Raw genomic sequence first — 19,687 nt, forward strand, 5'->3', positions numbered from 1 at the left:
TTTTTGAGATAATCAAGGTCTAATGGGAAACCAGGTGGAACTCTTTTGTTCATTTAGGTATTTAATGTAGTAGTGTCAAACCTTAAATATACTAGAAGTTGGTACGGCTGTTATGGTAGAGAAAGGAATGCCCAGCTACTTTGAACACAGATTATACTTCACAGGGAGTAACCATAGGGAATTATTTACAGGGAATAATTGCTCTGTAAGCAGATGCTTACTAGAACCAGTGACTAAAAATCTTTATTAGATACCTTCACTAGCAACTGGAAAGCAAAGTAAATACAAATGAAAAGTGACCACAAACCTTTGTGTTTGATTTATTTCACTTCATTTTAATACACACCTGAGACATATGAACCAGAGTAAAATGTTGCTTAATCGCCAGTGAAACTCCTAGTGACACATTCACGGCTTACGGGCCATTCCGATTCACTGTGCCATCTACCTTCCCTCCCTCTTTCCTCTCCCGCTTATACCTGTGCATACTTCTGAATTTCAGAAATTAGTACTCCTACAGTTACAAATAGATTCTCTTGCAGATTTAGTAACTAGCTTTTCAGTAATCCTTGTTTATAAAATAAAAATCAAGGGTCAAATATTTTACACTTTTCTTCCAGAGAAAATTAGTTATGAAGGTTAAAAAAAAAAAAAAAAAAACACTGGCTGGGTGCGGTGGCTCACGTCTGTAATCCCAGCACTCTGGGAGGCCGAGGAGGGAGGATGGCTCAGGTTCAGGAGTTCGAGACCAGCTTGAGCAAGAGTGAGACCCCTGTCTCTACTAAAAAAATAGAAAGAAATTAGCTGGACAACTAAAAATATATGTAGAAAAAATTAGCCAGGCATGGTGGCGCATGCCTGTAGTCCCAGCTACTCGGGAGGCTGAGGCAGGAGGATCGCTTGGGCCCAGGAGTTTGAGGTTGCTGTGAGCGAGGTTGCTGGTGGCAAGTTAGGCAGATGGTGGTTTCCAGAGCTTTTGAGCTTTCTTTAAATGAATACTCCCCCTTCTGAAAAAAATACGTCTAAAAAGAAAGGTGGTTAAATTTTTCATTATGCCAATAATTTATAATCAATCTAAATTTGTAATCTAGTGGCTTTACTCAAGGAGCTGACTAAAGTTACAAGGTACCAGATAATCTATGCCCACCTCTATAACATACTTGTGTCATGGTCATTAAAGTATTTTTGGTTTGGTTTTGGGTGTTTTTTTTCTTTTGTTTGTTTTTTGTTTTTTTAGAGACAGAGTCTCCCTCTGTCACCCAGGCTAGAGTGCAGTGGCCTAATCATAGTTCACTGTAACCTCGGACTCCCACCTCAAGCAATGCTCCTGCCTTAGCCTTCAGAATAGCTGGGACTACAGGCGTGTGCCACTATGCACTGCTATAGTTTTTATTTTTTATTTTTTTTGACACAGGGTCTCGCAATGTTGCCCAGGCTAGTGCTAGGATTACAAGTGTGAACCACCACATTTGCAATCAAAGTAATTAACTTATTTAGTTCTGGAATCAACTTGCCACATTTTAGCTGTATGTGTTCTTTATTCTTGATGGTTCTATCACTCCTCTGACTTTTACTAGGGCTACTCTTCAGAATCTCACTCACATACATGTTCATGGGCACAACTATAAAAATGACTTCTTAGAAATGTATACTATGTAAATGCCTAAAATGTACCCATGAAACTTACATGATTTCTATAAGCCATCATACTCTGAATTGTCATTTTTTTTTGGAAAAGATTGAAATCCAAATTCATGAAATTTTAAATTCTAATCTCTGGCTTGCCCATTGCAGTATATAGATACACTTATAATTTATTAGAGAATTATTTGGGTAACTAATCCATATAAAGGAGTTTAAAATATAATATGAAGCTGATTCATCAACAAGTTACTATGAAGGACTTAGAGTGTGAGGATTTTTACTGCTAGAATCAGGTATTTTTATAAATCATGACATGAGAGTTGGCCAAATGCATGAGGTTTGTGAAGGACAGTATTTCTCCTGCTTATTTTGTAGACTTTTGTTTCAATCTTCCTTTTTTCTTTGTCCTCAGTGTGCTCAATCATCAAGAAGAACGAACTTGACAAATTCTCTTGAACAAAAGATAAGGTGCTTGGAAAAACAGAGAAATGAGGTAATTTAGAAATATTAGTTGAAACCACATGTGTCGTAGATTAACACTCAGAATAAAATAGTGTAGCACCTCGTGCTTTTTATTTTTATCAGGTCACAGTATTTACCTCTAGGATACTAGTCTGCACATTTTGAAAACAAGTGGTTTTTTCTTATTCACCCACATATCTTGTACTTGGTCTCTCAGTGTTTGTGCAATGATGAATGAGAAATAACAAAGACATAAATCTGGTAATTATAATACTAATTTTCTGAAAACTTAGATCTTTCTTTCACATGGACCACGTGAGATTATCACCTGTACCCTTTATGCCTTGCAGCTTGACACACCTTGAAACTCAAACTGTCAAAGGCTTCATAAGTACAGTTGACTTGTAATTTTGTAATTTCTTTTCTAACCCATTCTATGTATTATTTAATACATCTTTCATTTCTTCTATAGTGCCTTCTATTCCTCTTTGATACTGCATTGAATATTGTGCCCATCTGGAAAATTACTGAGCTATGGCAGAGTAATGTTGTTATAGCATAGAAATGTGAATCCCTAAAATGCGAGCAGATCAGGTATATTTATATAATAATATTATATAGTCTTATGCTAAATAACCATATCGATTTCCAGTGTAAGATGTATCTAGTAACTGCCACTCTGGATTAGGTATTTTGTCCTTTAATTAGGAGAAGGCCTTGCTATTTTTTAGTCACGCGACTTATCTTCTCAGTGTCTGTTCCATATTGATAAGTGCTGGAATTTCTCTTAATGTAGGAAGCTGTGAGCTTCCCCTACAAAAATACTAAAACACAGATCATAGTGTTCTTTCTACCTTCTAATTAGCAGATAGTTTTAAGATCCTTAAATTGTTTGCTGCCTCACATTTTTCTAAATATTTTCTTAGGATGAAACTGTTATTCCTTGAAATCTATACCTTCAAAAAGGTGATATCCATTTGGGCATATATCACAAATCATGTGTTAATCTTTTAAAGCACATTATTCCAAGCCAATGATTATCAGTTAATGGAGTCTAGGATTTGTTAATATAAATTTTGCTTTAAAAGAACTGGAAAAAATATTTCATTATAATGATCAGTGTAAACACATAGACCAATATGGAAAGGTTTGGAGGAAGACCCTTCGTACATTAATAAATCTTACCAAAAGCTATCATTTCTTATAGACTTTTAACAGATTCTGATTGGATTAAACAAAGAAGATGAAAATTCAAATACTTAAGACAAGTTAATAGTTGCTGATAAACTGTTCAACTGATTTGTCAAGATACATCTAAGACTTAATAGTTGTTCATACATGGATCAATTCCTAAAAGATGATTCTAACGAGAGTGAGAGTGTGTCCAATTAAATTATCCTCGCCCAATCAAAACTTGATGGAAGGAATCTCATCCTCACTCATGGTTTCCAAAAAAATCTCAGTAAGGTCACAAAGTGATTTCATTGTAGCCAAATTTCCAGATGGGCGGGCATTCTTTTTTTGATTCATCAAATTTTAATCATTTCAGCTCCTGGAAGTTAACCAGCAATGGGATCAGCAATTTAGAAGTATGAAAAAGTTGTATGAAAGAAAGGTGAGCGCCTCTGTTTGGTCTTTTCTTGAAACCAATCTCCCTGGTGGAGCCAAGAGCATCAGGACTCACCGGCGGGAGCCGCCTGCTGAAAAGCGAGGGAAGGGTGCTGAGTATGTTGTTGGCCTCTCGGTATTGACGATTAACCATCAGCGTCAGCGAATTATCTTGAGGGGGCTACAGAAATGTGCTAAAAATAGCCCCCAGCAGCATCTCGGGATTTTTACGCCCATTTATCACCCATTTATCACGGTCCATCGAGTCTGGCCTCAGCTGTGCTGTCGATACCTGCAGCCATCAGCGCCCAAGTTACAGGTGCAGCGAGAAACATTTAAAGTTCACACGGTTCTAGGCAAGTCTAGCTCTAATTAATCAATTAGAGAGCAAAAGCTGGTCTCCATGGAAACAAACGGTGGCGACAGTGAAAGTGGGAGGACAAACGGGGCACCCCCTCTTCCCTCTAAAGCACATTTGCCCTCAAGGAGCTTTTGCTCTGGTGAGGAAGGAACTTTTTGGACAAAATCTCCTTTCATAGGTCAAAGGCAATTTATAACTTAAAATCATTCTGTCCTCCAAAAGGGAAAGCGAGTTTCCCTATATAAAGGAAACTCGACCACACGTGAGGAAGAGCAGCATTCGTCCCTTTATTTCCCAGCACGATGTCCCCGAGTGCTCAATTGAAAGGTGCGGCGTCCGCGGGGCGGGAGTTCGCGCCCGTCCCGGGGGCGGCGCCGTCTGGGAGGCCCCGGCCGCCGTCGGTCCGTCCCGCGGGGCGTCGGATTAAAGGCCGCTCCCGTCTCTCTCCGTGCGGGCATGTTCCGCCGGCCGCGACGCCCGCTGGCTTTCCCAGACCGTGCCAGGCCGCCCGGAGAGCCGAGAGCAGCGTGACCAACCTGGGGACGCGGCCCCAGCGGTCGACCCCGCGGGCTGAGCCGGGGAGGCGGGAAGCGCGAGGCCGTGCGGGGACAGGCGCGTGCGTCGCGGACCATCTCCCTCAGTCGCCGAGTCGCGCCCGGCGGGGGCGGGGCGTGTCCGTCGCTGCGAGCGCGGGCTCGGCGGCGACCGTCTGTGAACGCCTCCCCAGGTCGCGGAGCTGAGGACGAAACTGGATGCCGCGGAAGGACGGCTGGGCGCGCCGGATGGGGAGCGGCGGCAGCAGCGCCCGAGAGACGGCGACGGGCCGCGCGGCCCCGCCCGGAACCCGCCGCGCGAGGAAGTGGGCAGGCGCGGGGGGGGGGCGGGCGGGGGAGGGGAGGCGCCGGGCTCGGCCCTCGTCGTGCGCAGGCGCGGATGGCCGCGGGCCCGCCGGGAGGGCGCCAGCCCGCGAGACGCTTCGGGCTCGGCGAGAGTTACTTTTCCTTTTATTCATAGTTATTATTTTTATTACTGGCATTAATAATAATATAGCAATGCCTCGTATTTGTACAAGACAGCTTACAGAGACTTTACAAACAGCTAATGCGTTTGTAATCATAAAAAACAACACTTTTCGAAGCACTTTGGCCTCATCGTCTCCTTTAGCGCTCTCAGCCCGCCTGTGAGGGAAATGTGACTTTTGCTGCAGGAACGACGAGGAGGCCGAGGCTGCAGAGGGTGACCCGCGCGCGGAGGGGGGACTCGAACCCGGTTCCCGGATGCTGAGCCTCCGGCAGTCCCTGCCGCAACCTGGGTAGAGACGATTGAGACGGCAGTTTCTCCTGAAATAGATCCTTCCCTCCTCCCCTCCCCCGGTTTTACTTTCAATTACTGGACTTCCTGAATAGCATAGAAACTGGGGAGGAGAAAGCCTTAAATACTAGCGGCCTCCAAGTAAGAGAAAACGCAAGGGTGGCTGTTCCGTGGTGGCGTCTGGCCCCTGACGCTGCGAGGCGGTGGCGGTGGCCTAAGACCAGCGTGGCACGTGCTGGCCTGGGGGCTCTGGCTCGTGGGACGTGTTTGCCGCAGTGAGGAGGGAAAACGGATTGTGGCGACTCCCTTTCAGCCGGGTAGCCGGCATCTCCTTTTCCAATCACACCCTGACCGGGAATCTTTGTAATTAATTGTTTCCCTGTGCAGTTGGGACCGTTTTCTAGTTAGAATAATTTTCTCTTAAATTAGAAAATGATTGGTTCATTTTCTAAGTCTAGAGGCCATGCTGTTTAACTAAAAGCAAATAAAAAATGTTTGCATTTTTAATGACAATGAATTACCTAAAGTGGATTTTTAAAATTTAATAGTTGCGTTGGGAAAGATCAATTACTAAAATAACGTACTTTAACACATGTATTAGCTATTTTCTTATCTCGAGTTGCCTAAATTCTGCAATATTTATTTTACCTGGTTAAAATCTCAATCTCCTTAAGAATCCAATTTGCTTGACAAAACATTTGCTATCTGGCATCTAAAATTAAGAGATAGGGGACATTGTCTGAATCCAGAGCCTGTTAGTGTCTAAGCAGCTAACCTTCAGTCATTTAGTACACTAGACTTCTTGATAAAGATCTAAAAAATGGAACAGTGGTGGCAATTGAACTAGTTGATTTCTACCTTTTAAAAATAATAATCTCAACAATGCAGTGCTCTGAATAATTACCTATAGTGAAGGGTCTTGTTTGCCCAAAAATTGTCTTCTCCCACTCTCTAGTACAGAGTGTTGCAGGATTGAGCTTTCAGATAGAGTATTATTTTGTTGCAATGACAGTTTTTTTCTTTTTAGGAGTTTCAGCTACTTTTCTGAATCACTTATCCATCACTTAGTATATGGGAACTTGTTTATTCTGCAGACCCATTTATTTGACTATTGAAAGTAAGACTTGGGGATCTTGATTTTTTTCCTAGGGTCACAAAACTTCTAAGCTACTCCACTAAGTCTTGATAAAAGAAAGATTTCTTCAATCCTAACCTTGTCTTTCACCCAAAGGATATTGGTCAAATGGAATGTTCAGTGAAAATCTTGCAGGTTATGTTATTATTATATCTCAGAAGGGTGACCCTCTCAATCGACCATAGCAGCTGATATATCACTTTTTCTACAATATCGCATTTGACATTTACTGAGTTTGATTTTATTTTCTTGCTCTTTACCTCAGAAGGAAAAGGAAAGCCTAAATGAAGAATTGCATGAATTGAAGAAAGAAAATAAGCTTTTGAAGGAAAAAAATGCTCTTGCAAACAAGAAGAAGGAACATTTAGAATGTGAAATAAGACGCCTCAATAAGGTATCAGGCCAGCCCAAGCATGGGAGATCAGAATGAGAGGTCCCTGTGTAAGGACACTTTCCTACTGAGAGTCACAACAAAATCTAGCCTGCAACATGGGTCCCAGCCTTGGGGGCTTGCACAAGACATTATCTGTAATTTTAGAAATAACTCATGTCTACAGCTTTCAGCCATACATGGATAAGGAGGCTTTAGGGAATTTATGTCCCTGCGAAGAATCATCATGAAAAAGAGAAGTGAAGAGAAATTATAGACTATAAGAACTGTTTTTTTTTAGTTTGAAGAAGCACACAAAGCAAGTGGGTGTTTGCGAACAGTAACGTATCTCTTGGTCAACCACAAAAGCTTCCTGAGGAAACAAGCTGCTCTTTAAAATGATCACTAGAGCTGGGTGTGATGCACACTATATGGAAGCATGCTAAATGCCAGACCCAAGGCTGAGATTGTGGCCCTCCCAAGTGCAAGCCTAAAACCCACTTTTATTGGGGGCAGGATGTAGGGGGGGGGTCAGGAATAGTCAAGGCTTTTAGGAAAATGCAAGTGTTATAATACCTTAACTCCAACGTAATTCTTCAGAGGGGCAGCCTGTGAATTGCTGCAAAAGGATAATGCGTGTGTGTGTGTGGTTTTATGGACTAATTACTTATCAGCGGGAAGGGGTCGATGACTAGTTCAGGGGAAAAATAAAAATTTGTTTGCTCTTGACTTCCAAGCGCCAAGCCATGTGTGGAACATGGGAATGCTGTAGCACGTGGTTGAGTTGAGATACGCATCTCTCAACTAGCTATCTCATGACCAAAGCCATAGAAATTGTCTTTCTTCTGAAAGGAGAGTAGGTGTTTGGCCTTGAAAATGTGCTCAGACCTTGTGTTTTGGACTGAATGCCCATGGCTGTAGTTAACCAGAGTTCCCAGGTATCATTTAAAGATCCTCAATGCTAAGCATGTGCCTGCATAGTTGATAAGATGCTTTGCAGATGTGACCCTGTATTAGATCTGTTTGTGGAACAAGTTATTCATCAGGAGAAAATGGCAAGGTGGAGATTGACTTCACAGGCAATGTACTTTATCCTCTAAAAAAGAAAAACAATGTTTAGACAGACAAATTTAGGGCAAATATGTATCTTTTTCCTCCTATTCTCTGCTGGAAAATCTTCTGCAAATGAATTAGAGGAACTAATTAAGATTATATTAAAAATCCCTCGCATTTTTGACACCGTATTACAAGTTTTCTTATATTCTGTAGTTCATGTCCCTAAATGTGGGCACAAAGATATAAATCTCGTAGATATCAGAACAGCCAAGAATGCTGTTTTTTTGCTTATGTCCATGTGCACACTTCATCTTTATTTATCTGTATTTATAGTTCATAATTTTTTGAAGTTAGAAAAATAATAATTTTATAATTCTGGTGATTATAATCATAAAATATCAATGAGAAAAATTGATTTATGTAAACGCAGATATTTATACAAATGTCACCTCCCAAAGATAACTTTTCTGGCTATCCTAATTAAAATTACATACTCCTCATACTTCCTGCTTTAATTTTTCCTTGGAATTTGTTACTACCTAATATATGTTTAATGTCTTATATTTATTACCTTATTTGTTTTCTGTCTCTCAATCTTGATTACAAGCTACATAAGGCTAGGATTTTTGTACAGCTGTCTTCATTAAGCACTGTAGACACAGTGTCTAGGGACCACAATACGTTTAGGGGCCCATAAATGTTTACTGTCATTTAAAATCAAAAGAAAAAATAAACTTTTGTTGAATATATGTTTTCATATATATTTGCCTTTATAGCAAGGCAGTTGTAAAATATAATTTTAATACGTATTTTTATGGAGAAAGGGACTCACAAAGGCAACAGCACAATGTGGTCCTGACTTTTTTTCTGTTTTGTGTACTGCCATATCTTGAGTGCCTAAACAGGGCCTTGCTTACAATAAGTTCTTAAATATTTGTTGAATGGGTAGATGAATGAATAGATGAATAAACAAATTTAATTAGCTAGTATGTAATATGTTCAATAGCCAATTCTAGACCCAAGATTTATGCTTTAATGAGCATAATACATTACTTATGGGCAGTGAGAAAAATAAAAGGACACTTAAAGCCAGAAGAGATTTTGTCCCACATGTCTGTTTACACCTTGAACTGTCACTTGAAAACATACATATTAAGTGATAGTTACGAAAAGAGATTTTTTTTCTCATTTAGCACATGTGTTAGAAGATCATGACGTGTAAGATGTTATTGTTCTTCTATGTTACAATGAATATTTTTCTTTTCTTTTTTACCACTGTGATGGAAGTTACTCAAAATGTTGATTTCAGCAGCGGACTGTGCACACCGTGCACCACAGCACGGAATTGGGGCCTGCTCTCCTTGTACAAGCCTGCTGACCCATTCACTCAGCAGAAATCTGTAATACGTCAGCCTAGTAATGAACTTGTGATTGTCAGAAGTTCACACAACTGTGTACTCAATCCAGTTTATTTGCTTTGAAGAAAATACCCAAGGGTTTTATTTTCATCCCTCTCTCCTGTTGGGGGTATGGCATGGTTGTATAGCAGAATATTACTCATCATTTGGGACATTTCTCAGCTTTTGAGAAACTCAGATTCTCAGACTCTACCCCCAGATCTGCTGATGCAGAATCTCAGACTGGCAGTGCCCAGGGATGGGCATGTTTGCTACCTCTCATGCTTCCTGAGGTCTGAGCATCATCTACAGAGTTAAATGTAATTAAACCAGAGAATCTAGAAAAAGGCGATAGATATGGTTTCCTTTCCTATTTGGCTAGGTAGAGGAGGGTCCAACATCAAAGCCCCCCTAGGTAATAATGGGGATTGAATAGCATAAGCATTATCATGGAGAAAAGACAGAGATTCTGGGGGAAAAAATACATAATGCAAAAAATCAAAAAGAAGAAAGTTATTCAGTCCTGTAAGCAACATTAAAGATGAAATTCTACCTTGTGGGTGCATTTGAAATGATTGTAACTGTTATAAATGGATTCATGTGATGTGGTAAATCTTAGATCACCCGTGTGCTTATCTGCTACCACAGGCTCTTCAGGATGCCCTGAGCATCGAGTGTTCTTCATCTTCCGGGGATTGTTTGTGGAAGTCTGGAGAGCGCCACCTTCAAGAGCTGAGGACAGAAATGGAAGTTCTCAAGCAGCAGGTGAGAAGCTGGAAGTGGCATGAACACAAGAAGACAGGGGTTTGTCACACTCCTTTGGACACTTGTTTTGCTGCTCAGAATATGTCAAAAGTTTTTTGCATTTATTTTAATTAGAATTATCTAACTTTACAGCTTGATAGGAAGACTATAGATCAGTTAGTTCGTTCCCACACTGTATAAAAGAGGGAATTGAGTGTCTGCTGGATTAAATGGCACGGCCAAGCTCACACAGTCAAAAGAGGGGTATGCTAATTAACCCTTGGGTGAGATTCTGTTAGCACTGGGTCTAGAGAGTTTCATGTAGAGATTATTTTTAAAATGCTGTTTTCTGTTTTTTTTTTTTGAAACAGAGTCTCGCTCTGTTGCCCGAGCTAGAGTGAGTGCTGTGGCGTCAGCCTAGCTCACAGCAACCTCAAATTCCTAGGCTCAAGCAATCCTCCTGCCTCAGCCTCCCAAGTAGCTGAGACTGCAGGCCTGCGCCACCATGCCCGGCTAATTTTATCTATATATATTTTTTAGTTGGCTAGATAATTTTCTTTCTATTTTTAGTAGAGATGGGGTCTTGCTCTTGCTCAGGCCGGTCTTGAACTCCTGACCTTGAGCGATCCACCTGCCTCAGCCTAGACAGAGTGTTAGGATTACAGGTGTGAGCCACCACGCCCGGCCTAAAAATGCTATTAATCCAAATTCTGGGCCTTTTCAGAAAATGGTGGCAGCCAGATTGTGATTTCGTAGCTGCTGGCCTCCAGACTTTTGAACAGGAAGGGCAATTTTAAAGGGCATCCTTTGCACTGGGCATAATCACTGAAGAGCCAGGTCTGCTCAGCTGTTCCCATGTGTGGGTAGCACCACCTGGCAACTTACTGATGCCCATCAGCTCCCTCCTCCCCACTCACCCAGCTTCCCTCACTGTTGCCAGGTGGGCAGCAAGAGTAAGGATGCGCTTGCTACAACAGTTCATGCATGTATCTGCCGGCAGCTTAGGGCTGTAGGGATGTAGCTGCCTACACTGTTTGTGTCTAACTGTAGTTCATTCAGCTGGTGTGCGCTTGGCTGAGGGCCCAACCATGCATAGCACACCTCTTTTCCTGTGAAAGGTTAAATAAACTAATGTAGGTAAAAGGCTGGAACAGTTCATGGCAGTGTCGATAAATACAGGACACATACAGGAATCCCAATGCCTGAAGCACATGTTGCCGGTAATGTATTAGCAGTGGGGAAGAGGGCGTCATAGAACAAAGGGATGGAAAGTGTCTTTTTCTGATGTCCCTGGGTTTGATTTGTTGACTGTTTTGCTCTGAGCAAGTGCCAATGACAACGATTTTTGATGCAGTACATGAAAAGATTGAGCACTTGTGTTATTGTTGTTATTTATTGTTATTATTTCATAGGAAGTAGCCTATCTGTAAGTAGATCTAAAAATGTCATAACACTTGATGGTGAAGTTGGGTTTTCTCTTCTACCAAGTTCATTTGAATAATCGTGGTCATATGCATGGCTTAAAAGTAAACCCATGAAGAGAATAGGGTAATATGCAGAGTGTCAAAGCTCTGTCAAATTCTCAATCCCTAAAACACTGTTGGTGCTAGCTAGGATTCCTTTGAAAAACAAAAAGAACGCATTGCTTATGTTCAAAGACTTGAATCCTCTTTGGTGCTGATGTATAATGTACATAATGTGTCACTCTTACACATGGAGTTTACAGTAATGGATTAGCTCATATTTGACAAAGACAGTGACAGGTATGATTTTTTTCATAATCCCCAGTGGGAGATCCATCTTCTTAGTTTTGGGGTGGCTCTGTTGGTAACTTTCTTCATAAGCATTTTAACTGCACATTTCTAACTGGGCACCCACAATCACCACATCACCAAGTGCCACGTGAAACACTAAAGGGCTTAAATACACAAAGAAATTGAATTAGAGTCTTTGCCTCTACCTGGCTGAACTGATGACATTGCCAGGGTGTTCCACTCTAATCAGATGGCCTGGTCCCATGTAAAAGGCTTCTGGTAATTGTTTACAGAGCGTTAAACTGTCTCTGGAATTGCACCTCAGTTCTCAACCAAGAAAATAAAAATAAAAATAAAAATGCCAGCTTGGCTGTATATAGCTTCTTTGCAATGCTTCTGGTAAATAAAGCCTTAAAAATGGAATATGTACATCTGCATCTAGAGCTATCGAAAGTGTTTAATTTTTTGTCTTGCCTATTTTGTTCTATTATTGTTGACTTAAAATTGAAAAACCCTTAGTTAAAATTTATTGCACTGTTGGTGATGAAGGTACAACGTGCATTAGTGTTTATAGACAAAAATCTAGCTACTGTGTTCCAATGTAAGTAATTTAAGTCATGGTCTAAGAGGAATTTTTTTGCCTCATTAGCTGAGTTTCCTTTGTTTTCATAACTTCACATGCTAGTCTACAAGCCACCAGTCAACACTATGCCCATTAAAAGCAACAACAATAATTAAATCTATTTTTCTTTTTAGATTGATCACCTTCTGGAATATTTGAAGTACCTCTCAAGAGGTGTTCCACTAAAATATTACTTATAAAGGGCAAAATTTGTGAACGCCTTACTTTTCCACACACATCAGGCTTTCATTTCTATTTTGCACTCAACCTATACTTTATACTTGGGCGCTTTAGCATGTCAGTATTCTGTGACTTCCCTTCACAGCTCTTGTCAGTAAACTGTCATTTAGAACTTCAAGCAGTGTCATGCATCGGAGCCCTTGTGTTGGTGCCAGATGACTGGTCCAGAGGGTTCATCACCACAGTGGAGAGTGTGCAGCAGAGAGGAATTGTTTCAAAACATACATATTGTTACTTTCCTTCTGAATTCCTGATGCAGGAATTGTTGAGAGTTGCCACTGTAAACAAAGCGAAAGATAAAATTAAATAGTCCTGTGTATTTCTCCATCATACCATGAAGAAATATTCATGAAGAGAGCATAGGAACATCTCAGATTGCAAAGGCCCAGAAAACACCTTTTCTGAAATCTTTTAAATGGCTTAAGAGTAAAGGAAGCTTTTATAACCACAAGTTAATGTTTCTTAGGTGCAAATATATGAAGAAGACTTCAAAAAAGAATGATCGGATCGAGAAAGACTTAATCAAGAGAAAGAGGAGCTACAGCAGATTAATCAGACTTCCCAGTCCCAGCTGAACAGGCTCAATTCTCAGGTACAAATCAAAACAAAATACTCTTTGCCAGAATATGTGTATTTTATTTTATTTTTTTTCTTTAAAAAAAAAAAAGAAGACTTTTTGACTTCTGTTAGTTGACACTGGATTTTCTGGAGAGATGAGCACCTGCAATGAAATCATTCTTAAACAATCTTGTGAGGAGATGAAAATGACTGGAAATTTTTTTTAACTAAAGTATAGTAAAGTATTACCCAAGAAATTGGATTCCAAAGTCTTTTATAAAATACAGTTCTTTTGATCTTTTTCTCATAATATTTATCTTGGTGGAATGGGAGTTGAACGACCTAGTACTCAAATAGAGTGAAGTGGTTTCTAAATTCTTGTCATTTTCTTTGAAGAGCTATGTGAGAGTGCTCCTGTCTGCCAAAAACATACATATTTCTAAAGGCCATTTACATGTGAAACTGAGGATTTTGTTCCGTGGGTTTCCAGATTTAATGTAACTGGAGCACTATCAAGGAAGCCAGATAATGGTTACCAGTTTATTAAAATAGAATATATTAAATGTAAGCACGCTAAAATTAAGTGTAATAGGATATATTAAAGTAGACTCAGGAAGTTGCCATGATGGGTAAATACTGATGTTAATGAAGAAAAATGTAGCTAACACAATTTGGCTTAAAAAAATAAAATGAAACGCAACATTTTTTTTTTTTTTTTTTTTTTGAGACTGAGTCTCACTTTGTTGCCTGGGCTAGAGTGAGTGCCGTGGCGTCAGCCTCACTCACAGCAACCTCAAACTCTGGGCTTAAACATCCTCCTGCCTCAGCCTCCCGAGTAGCTGGGACTACAGGCATGCACCACCATGCCTGGATAATTTTTTCTATATAGATTTTTAGTTGTCTAGATAATTTATTTCTATTTTTAGTAGAGACAGGGTCTCGCTCAGGCTGGTCTCAAACTCCTGACTTCGAGTGATCCACCCGCCTCGGCCTCCCAGAGTGCTAGGATTACAGGCGTGAGCCACCGTGCCCGGCCGAAACGCAACATTTTTGATTTGCAAAATCTTGCAATGCTTTTGAATAAATAAGAGATCGTTGTGGTACCTTCTATGGCAGCTCTTAGCTTTAAGATTCTTAGTCTTACAAGACATTTTAAACTCTTAGTCATCCCCTTCCTCCTCCAAATACAAAGTAGATTGTGAATCAAACTTAATTTCTTTTCTGATTTTTATTGAAGGATTAATTTGAAATTTCTAATTCTACATGGAAAAAATTTTCAAGAGAACAATTTTCTCTCTAAGAAATTAGAGGAATAAAATAGTAAAATATAATAAAATAATTTTCTGAAAATAATTTATGCAACCTAATACATAATTTATAAACAGTGGGTAAGAAAATATTCTGGTTACTCTAGGTTAAGAAATCTCTCTTTTAGCTTTATTTCTTACATGCAGAGCTTCCTTAATTTCTTTTGTCACTGTATAAATAGTTTCACTTCCTACTATATTTGAGTTTTATCCATTCTTCTATAAATAAGTTCAGATTGGTGATGAATTGATGTCTAAGACTGGCAATGTCCTTGCCATTACAGAACTTTTATCCAGCCCAGGAACATCTGTTCATCCATGCCATGTTATATGCTATAATCCACAAGTCATTTCCTGTGCCATCTGTAATTTTTGATAGTTATCAACAAAATAAATGTATTGTCTAGACACAGTATGGTATAATTGTGCTTATAAACTAAGGGACAATCTTAATGATATGTAAATGATATCTTAAAACTATTAAAATTTTCCTTTAAAATAATGATAGCCCAATCATTTATTTTTCAAAAGTGTCCTTCACTTTGGAAAAAGGATGTTAGAACTCACAAAGAAATATAGTAGATGGTTTGATGATCTTTGTTAAGTGTATTTACAGCAGGTTAAATGCTATGATATAATAAAAAGGACTGGGGTTACCTTAGTTGAATAACATATTATTTATTGTCCGAGTGGACTTTTAAAGGAATGTTTAGGTCAAATCATTCTGGAACTAGTTGCTGACACACCAGAACCGATTCATTCTGTCACCGGGGATGTTTTTAAGGCAGCAACAATGGTAAGATAGCAACGTGGTGAAGTGAGACCTGCTTAAGTACTCAGGAGTCGGAGAAATTTGGGGGGAAAGACCTGGTGGTCCTGCCACTCTAGTGCTCAGTTGGTGTGACCTTGAGCAGGTTATTCAACCTGCAGTGACTCCCTTTCTTCATCTGTCGGATGACAGAGTTGGACTAGATGAGCTCTAAAATGTTTCTTATAACTCTAAAACCTCTCTCTTTAAAAAATAAGTTACCTAACCTCTCTGAGTATCCTCACCTGTAAAATAGGGATAACGATGCCTGCTTCATGACTTCACAGAGTTGTTCTCAGGGTTAAGTAGGGGGAAAAAGCCTTTATAAAAACACCGAGCTGAAGTCATGACTCAAAGGTATTTCATAAATTATTTTAGTCTGTTAGAAGGGTGCATGTTTAATAGTTTCATTTAGTTATATGAACATGCTACTTTCAGTTCCTTGTATTCTAATTCCTGTGCTTTTTTTCTGCAAGGCATTCTGCTTTGTACTGTAAAGGAATAAAATACCAGTTCTTGTTATTAAAGAACTCACGATATAATTAGAGAGACATACACAGTCTGTTCTGAGCATCGCAGATTCCGTATATGTGAATTTGCCTGCGCACTGACGTGTGTTCCCCCAGATCGGCCCCTGCAGTGCTCTCCTGGCACATTCGCACACCTGAGCAACCAGATTCCGTATATGTGAATTTGCCTGTGCACTGACGTGTGTGTGTTCCCCAGATCAGCCCCTGCAGTGCTCTCCTGGCACATTCGCACACCTGAGCAACCAGATTCCGTATATGTGAATTTGCCTGTGCACTGACGTGTGTGTGTTCCCCAGATCAGCCCCTGCAGTGCTCTCCTGGTGCATTCACATGCCTGAGCAGGCAGTGGCAGAGTCACCTGACATGCACATTCCTGGCTGAGGTTGAACACGGTGCTGCTGCCTTCCTGTTTCAGTTCTCACACTGTAGAAAGTTTCTTTCTTGTGATCCATTTAGTGCCATGTGTTTCACAGCTTTGTGCTTTTTGTTGGTAATTTCATTGTTTACAATGGCCACGAAGCGTAGTGCCGAAGTACTGTCAGTGTTCCTAAGCGCATGAAGGCTGTGACATGCCTTTACCGAGAACACGTGTGTTAGGTAAACTTCATGCAGGCGTAAGTTGTAGTGCAATTGACCATGAGTTCTGTGTTAATGAATCAGCAATATATAAAACATAAACACATAAAACAGCAACACATAAAACAAAGTTATGTATCAATTAGTTGACAAAAATACTGTGACCAGAGGCCTGCAGGAACTGAAGCCTGCATTTCTTCTAGGAACAATGGTTCAGAATTCACTAACCCGGTATTTGTTATGACTTTATGGAACATAACTACTGCCAGGAGCAAGAATTGACTATACATAGCACATATTGGACAAAGCCTCATAGTAAACACACGACTCCACGTGGGAAGACCAAGGGAGGAGGGAATAATTCTGAAGAGCGCAACTTGGAAAGATATCGCCCAGGAGGAGACATTTGGCCATGCCTTTTAGGGATGCGGAAAATGGGGTATAGGGATAAGGGTGGAATTAATAAACACTCAGAGAAAAAGGGGCTTCCTCTAGGTGTGTCAGATGTGGAGGGACCCCAGGGCAGGTGACTGTGCTAGATGTGGCTGGGAGAAGTCGGTGTGACTTTGAATAAGTTACTCAACATCTCATGTGTGGATGTCCTCATCTCCAAAATGGAGATAATATTAAGTATCACCTGGGGGCATTAAGAGGATTCAATAAGTTATTGTATGTGAAGGATTTAGATCAGTGTCTGGCCTGTGTTAAGTGCATGTACAGCATCTAACATTTATTGTGGGGGCTTTTGAATGTCAGAATGACCAATTCCAGCTTCATTCAGTCAGCAGTGGAAGCCGTTTCTGTATCTATATCTAAATAGATCAGCTTAAAACTCAGAATTACAATAGCCTCAAAAAGTTGGAATAGGATTTAAAGCTATCCAGCTTTCCACACTTCATTTGGGAATTTCAAGATAGGATCAGTGTGTGATTGGAAAAACCAGAATGTGACTGTTTTTGTTGGCGTTCCTGCTGCCAGCGCCTCAGCGCTCAGGTCTCTGAGTCTGTCGCTGACAGCTGGGTCAGGAGTGCGTTTGGAACCAATGACTTGAACTCTTCTTGATAAGCAAATGCCTTTGTTTTGTCCATAGACAAAAGCTTGTCAGATGGAGAAAGAAAAACTGGAAAAGCAATTAAAACAGGTATGTTGGTCCTTACCTAAGCCCTCTTGTCACAGTTGAGGTGGCAACTGCAAGTCACTCACACGTTTATTCCCATGTACAGCGTTTCTCGTGGTCCCGGTTAAAGGCGTGCGCTGCTGCAGGTGGCCCAGAGCAGCCTGTGCCTTTCATTACCGACTGAACCGTCAGTGGGTGGACCACGCTTGGGAACTACCAAAGACTTTCAGCCGTCACACTCGGGCAGAACACGCGCTTTCTGGAGCATGTTTCCAGTGGCACAAGCCTTAGTGTGTGTTCACTCAGATGGAGATTCTTTGTACACCCACAAACATCTGGGAAATATATTTCCTTGGTATTTCTTGCAGTTGCTCACACAATTTACAGTGGAAAACCATAGCAAAGATTTTGCCTCTTTCAAGAAAATGTCTTGATCACTGAAGCATTCTATCCTGTGGGTTCTCTAGTGGCCTTAAAGAATGAATATTGTTTCTCTTAATTCCTAATTTCCTTTCTGGACTTGAGTTGTCTCTGACTGCAATCTAAGAAAACTTACTTTATGCCTCAGTGGATGGTTTTTCTTCAGTGAGGACCCTCTATGACGATAACTCAGAAACAAAAAAGTTAACTCTGTATACTTTTCAAGTGTTTCTAATTTCTTCAAAATGAAGAAGTGACTATAGTTTCACCTTAGATAAAATTTGGCCTTGGAGTCTCGTCTGTATTGGTCCTGAATCTATACTGACATATTTACTATTTTGAGTTAGAATTATTCCAGATTGGGCACCTCAAGATTGAAACCCAAGCTTGTTGTGTAGAGCACGTGTCAGTGTAACTCCCCAGTTTCACCCACTGCCCATGAACCGACAGCCTTGTTCTCCCCAGATGTGTTTGCCAACCTGTCACTGCGGCTTGGTTTTCCACCTGCGGGATCCCTGGGGACCAGCAGGCCCTGCGGCTGTGCAGAATCCACAGGAGCACCCAGTAAGTAAGAGCTTTCATTGTGGCAAATAAATGCTTAGTGTTCTCTTTAGGTAAAAATTATGTGCATCTCTGGAGTTTTGGCATGTAATACTACTATCTGTAGAAAGAGCTTCTATTTTCTCTCATCCCCTAATTTGTACTGTTCCGGTGGTCGGTGTACAATATAATTATCTTTGAGACACTGAATCCACAGGACACATAGATATGAATAAATTAACTGAAAGGTCTCAAACTGAGGTATGATTTCCTGAACAAACATGTAACATTTCATATGGGTCATTTTCAATTGGCATGCCCGACTCTACTCAAAGGATGTTTTTATGTGTAAAGAAAAGCAAAGTAAATATGGGCAAACAAAAAATGAGATGCTTCTTTTAGTTATAAACGTAAATTGAACAACTATGGATATGGCTGCCTGTGTGCAAAATAGCTTTTGACATTTTTCAATTGAAAGGATTTTCTTAAAGGATCCAAAAAAAAGTGACCCACTTAAACTGTTCTCCACGGCTGTGTCTGCCCAGGCAGAATGAAGCGAACAGTTGAGCAATTATTTGTGAGTGGAATTGATTTGGACAGTCAACCTGAATAAGTCAAACCCGAAGTGCCCTTCCTTTCCTTCTCAGTGGCAGTATCCGCCCCCTCCTCTCCCCACAGTCTGAATTCTGCGTCTGCTCTCCATTTTGCCTATGTAGACAGAAACTTTATCCAGGAAAAGAGTTACACATTTTTCTAGATTTTGGATTTGCTCGGACAGTTCACCCCACATTCCTTAGTTTTTATTAATGGTGTTTCCAATGATGCAAAAAATTTGAGATTTTAACTGGAATTTTCCTGGCAAGGCACATACAGACCGCCTGATTCTCTTGGTTGCCTGAAACCTCCCATACTTTGGTACTTGAGTGTGACTCAAAGCCCGTGTCTCAAGGGAGGATATGACGACTCTCTGGGTGGCATGAGCATGTCAGGATTTAATGAGCATCTCTGATTTGGCCCTGGTGTGACACAGCACACTGCCGAGAATTGGGTTTTCATGTTACCCGTTGCTAGTGCTGTTCCCTCTTCCTTTCTCATTTCCTCTTTTCTTTACCTGTTTCTTTACCTCT

At 40.6% G+C, this 19,687-nt stretch overlaps 1 pseudogene; it reads left to right on the forward strand.

Moving 5' to 3' along the window:
- LOC123629768 overlaps positions 1-19,687 on the forward strand; it is a 37,222-nt pseudogene that overhangs the window by 779 nt on the left and 16,756 nt on the right.

Source organism: Lemur catta, unplaced genomic scaffold (assembly GCF_020740605.2).
Source record: "Lemur catta isolate mLemCat1 unplaced genomic scaffold, mLemCat1.pri scaffold_41_ctg1, whole genome shotgun sequence".
In the NCBI taxonomy this organism is placed as follows: Eukaryota; Metazoa; Chordata; class Mammalia; order Primates; family Lemuridae; genus Lemur; species Lemur catta.